Here is a 5,192-nt window from a genome sequence, read left to right as displayed (position 1 = left end):
TTTAATTATATTGCTATTGATTATTTTAACAACAGAAATTGTTGTATAAAAAGAAAATGTCTGAAAACCAATTTCAATGAAATTTAAAATTTCACTGTGAACTTCCAATGAATGACCCAAAATTGAAATCAAGAAGGTGTTTCCACTTACAGTGGTTTCACATTTAACAGAGGAACTGCTAAACTAAATAATACTCTACAGAACTACAAAATGCTATTAAAAGAAGTTAAAATAAAAATTAACAGAAAGACATACTAAGACCACATTACTAACACAATAACATCATGAAAGATCTCTAATCAATAAAACCTCCAGTACCTTCTCAAATGAATTCTTAGTAGATATTAAGCTGATTCTAAAATTCACAGAGAATTGCAAACAGCCAAGCAATCCTGTAGAAGAACACTATTGGGTCATTGATATAAGGTTGGTCATATAGAAGACTTATACCCAGTGAGTGTCCTGCAAAAAATCATATTACTGTGGTTGTGTTGTGTAACATTGATTTAACTTGTCAAAGATGTATTACACTTGTTTATGCTGTGGAAGATTGCTGTAACTGTGTAAAGGTGTGCTACCTTTGTTTCTGCTGCCTTTGTTAATGATGTAAAGATGTGTTACATTTGCTTGTTCTGCATTCAAGGAATCTCCATGTCATGCTTTGGGAGCCGGGAGGCAGGGAGGAGAGCAGTGCCATTAACAACTGGGAGCAAGGAATAATTTTCATAGGAAATGTGTATAATCAAGAGGAAGTGAAAAACGACATTTTACAAAAGAAAATTCAAAAGTAAGTGGGAAGATATCACTGACCTGGATGGAGGTAAAATCCATAAAGTTAAAATAATGATTTTATTTTCATATATGTGTATGCAGAAGTCAGAGGACAGAGAGAGAAGTCAATCTCTGTGTCTACCATATGAATCCCAGATTCAGAAACCAGCCTTGTTGCCAGGCATCTTCACACACTGAGGCTTTGTCCTGGTCCTATTTGGAGTCTCAGTTGGGCCTGAGGAATGAAGCTTTGGAGCCTTGAGAATCCTCAGTTCAGCGCCAATGAGGGCTGGAAGTGCTCAGTGGCCAGTGTCTATTTTCTGTCTCTTTCTCGGCTACAGGACTGCGGGGTTCCCCGGGTTAAGCACTCAAATCCACTGTCCAATTCTTTTACAATTCTTTAGCCATCTTTACTGTTATATTTTATCTACTTTCTTCAGAACTGAAACAACGCCACCGTGATCGCACACAGACCTCACACTACTGTGGTTCCTCGCAGAGGCAGACACGAACGTCCCCCATCTGATGTGCACTGACTCATTGTCCACAAGGAGAGACTCCGTCCAGCCCTATTGGGATTTCTATACTTTCTTCCCCAGAGAAAGAAAGTTCCAGAAGGAAAGTTCCAGTCTCAGAGCAACTACAGAAAGTTCTAGCTGGACCCAGCTTGGGCTAAAACCCCGACTCTGCCTCCTGTGGTCTGGGCTCAAGAACTCTTGTTTGTAATTTGATGAGATAAAAAATTATTGTTAGTCTCAAAGTCCATAATAGTTCCAAGCCAATCCGACTGAATTTCTATTCTGATTCCTGTCTACTTATGAGAACGCTATCACACTGCCTGCAGCTGAGCGACGCTGGACCACAGCAGCCCCCAGCTGTGCACCTGATGCTGTGTCAGAGCTGAGAGAGAGGAGCCCTTTGCTGTGTGAGGAGTCCACAGAAAAGGGAAGTCGGCCAAGGATGTAGGTGGCGGTTCCTGTGAGTAACATCTCTGGAGGAATCGGCTAGATGCTTTGCCATGTGTGGTGCCCACGAGAGGAAGTGTGGCATAAATTCCCCCAGAACCACGGTGCATCACAACTGCCTGGCTGGAGCATCACTCAGATCTTAGGCTCCCTGGGTAAAATAGAGAAGGGAAGAACAGAAAGGTTCCACCTCGTGTACCGCATGAAGGTGTTAACAGAGTAAAAGCACAGAGAGTCGCTGTCATCATCATCATCACAGTCATTATTATTAATTACTACGTCATTGGTCACTGCCGTCATTGTGACTGACAGGTAACATTCCAATGCCTTCGTTTCCTCACTGTCTTGGCAGAGGAGAACTGCTGTCTCTGGGAAGAAAGTCTCAGGGTCAGGAGCCAATGGGAGACTGGAGTTCTCTGTACTGAGTGGGAATGGAGGGCTGTCCATTTGTGCTCTGGTTATGTGTGGGCATGTCCACTGTCAGAATGAGCTGCAGGACACATCTGGGTTCATGCCCTCACCTCCATTGTTAACACAGCACAGACTTTCTGGTTGACTCAAACTGTGAGGCTCTGACTCAGACCAATGCAGTTGACTTGGGGGCTCATCAGTAGTTTAAGATTGTTTATTTAGTTATTGTTACATGTAAGGGTGTTTTGCCTGGCTGTATAACTGTGCACCATCTGTGTGCAGTACCTGAGGATGCCAGGAGAGGGCGTTGGATCCCCTGGAACTGGAGTTACAGATGGTTGTGAGCTGCCATGTGGGTGCTGGGAACTGAAGCAGGGTCCTCTGGAAAAGCAGTCATGCTTTTAACTGTGGCTCCACCTCTCTCCCCTTACTGGAAGAGAGGTCACTTCAAGTTGTTCTTGTTTACAGACACTGTCCACTTCAGATGGTGTGTGACAACCAGGTTCCAGATCTTAACTGTGACCCAGAGCTCAAAGGCAGCGCCTGTGCCCACACACTCCTGCTGACCCTCACCTTGTGAAGATCCTCAGAAGGGCACACCCATCACTGAGTCCCATCCATGACTCTCTGCCCAACCCCAAACTCAGCCACTGTACTCCTGTCTTGCCAGGCTTCTATTACAAGAAATTTTTGTAGAAACTGCCCAAAGAATGCTAAAATAAGAGTTTACGAAGAACTATAGAAAGAACATCTAGTTATTTGGAAGGGGGGGGGCTATTCTGTTAAACACATAGAAAGAAATCTGAATTCATGTGTTTAATAAGGAATATAATGATTAAAATATTAAAATTTTGGGTGATTGAAAAAGATTTTATGTTGTTAAAGATAAACAGAATGTGTAATTTTAAAGCATTCAACATCTACACGGATTTTTATGAAGCTGAGGCTGTTTTTTTAGGAATCAATATGAAAAGTGATTACACACACACACTCAACACAAGTCTAAGGATAGAGTGATTTTGTAAAATAATTAGCCTTCCTCAATACTGCATTGCTTAATTTTTTCAGAATTCTGTTTTTTTAATTCTTCTTATATGGAGACCATTTTGTCATTGTTTTATAATATCTGCAACAGTAATAATAATTATGGCTCTGTAATAAAGAGTTAATTCTAAGGACAGGGTCAGGACAGCAGAGTGACTTTGCAGTGTAGCTGGGCCCTCTGCTCTCTCCCCATCACTCACTCCCCATCCAGTGTATAGTCCCCACCAAGGAAGCAGAAGTGAACCACAAGAGCTAACCGGAGTCATTGCCAAGAGCCTCAGCTGAAGTTATGCTGAAGTGAAACCGCCTGGCACTGGACGCCTTCTCTTCAGCCAATGAGGAGCAGGTGTGGGCAGCGTCATTTGTCTCCGGAAGAACAGGATGTTGGAGCTCACAGAAACAGGGCCAATGTGCAAAGGCAACCATGTCACAGAGCCAGCAAAAGCTGGCGTATAGGAAATGTGTAACAAAGCTTTGTAATGTATTCCGTGAAAATACATTAGAAATACATGGAAAGCTGAAGCCCTGGCCCAGGGTCTGGATAGAAACTGAAATCAGTCAAATAAAAAAATCCCATAGTTAACAGCATAAATCTGAAAACCAACAGGAGTGATAAATAGGCCTTAAAGTATATACAAACCAACTAATCATATGAATCCACACAGTCCTGCCTCCTTCAACAAAGTAGCAAATCCTAGCACTGGCGTCATCCTTCACATCCTAGCGTCAGAGCCAGGCGCAGGCTCTAGGGACCTGTAATTCCATGTTCTGAGAGCTGAAGCAGGAGGTTTCATGTCTGAGGCCAGCCCGATGAAGCTGTTGCTTTGTTTTGTTTTGTTTTTTCTGTGTCATCCGACCCCTGACAAATCAGACATGGGATTCTTAACCTCCATCACTCTGCTGAAGGCCCTTGCAGGTTTGACCAGCTCTTTGTGCTGCAAAATCTGATGAACAAACCTAAAGTGTTTCTGATGTTTAAAGATCAAAGAAAAGCTAACGCAGGAAAACTTTTAAAAATATCATTTTCTCATTGCATGGTTTGTAAACCAGGCCTAGTTTTATGAAACTTTGTGAAATTTTTATTGTATTGATAACATTTGTAGAGGTCTTGAGAATACTATTCAATAAGTTTTGACAAGTAGTCTTGTAACTCATGCTCCTATAGTATTTTTCTAGATACAGATAAAAAGCATATGTGTGGGGCAGATAGGAGTGATACTGTCTAGGGGGAAATAGCAGAGGAGGAAAGTGGGGGAGGGACCATGGTCAAGGCACACGACACACTTGTACTAAAGTTGCATTTACAAAACCTAATGATATGTACAAGGAATATGCTGCAGCAACAGTTTGTTTTAAAGAGATGAGGGGCTGGAGAGAGGGCTCAGGGGTTAGAGCACTTACGGTTCTCGCAGAGGACCTGGGTTCAGTTCCCGCACCCTCCCTGGTGCTGCTGCACCAATTGCCTGCAGCTCCAGGCCCAGGGGTCCCAGTGTCTCTTCTGGACTCCAGGCACCCGCATGCACACAACCATACACAGAGACACACAAGTACACATTAGTAAACAGAGAAATAGTCTTCATGAACCTCACACAGAGTACACTGTGGACTTAGCACATCTGACCACTATCCCATTTTTACATAATAGACTAAGTGTGTCAGCTCTAAGGTTTCTAATAAAAGGAATCATGTAGCATATATTTCCCTTAAAAGATGTATTCATTGTTTTTATTTACATGTATGTGTTTGTGCCTACATGACTTTATCTGCACCACACACATAGCGGTGCCAAGGGAGGCCACAGGGTGCCCTGAAGCTGGAGTTCCAGGCAGTTGTGTCCCCATGTGGGTGCTGGGAAGACCCAGGTCCTCTGCAGCAGCAGTCAGTGCTCTTAACCCCTGAGCCAGCTCCCTGGCCCCATAGCTTCTCTTCTTGTGCCCAACATTTTTTTTCTGTGTGTTCATCTTTGCTTTTATTTTTAAACTTTATTTCTTAAATTTATTT

Source organism: Alexandromys fortis, unplaced genomic scaffold, assembly GCF_014885135.2.
Source record: "Alexandromys fortis isolate MF-2015 unplaced genomic scaffold, M_Fortis_MF-2015_v1.1 scaffold_420, whole genome shotgun sequence".
Classification (NCBI taxonomy): domain Eukaryota; kingdom Metazoa; phylum Chordata; class Mammalia; order Rodentia; family Cricetidae; genus Alexandromys; species Alexandromys fortis.
This window is presented reverse-complemented; position numbering follows the sequence as displayed.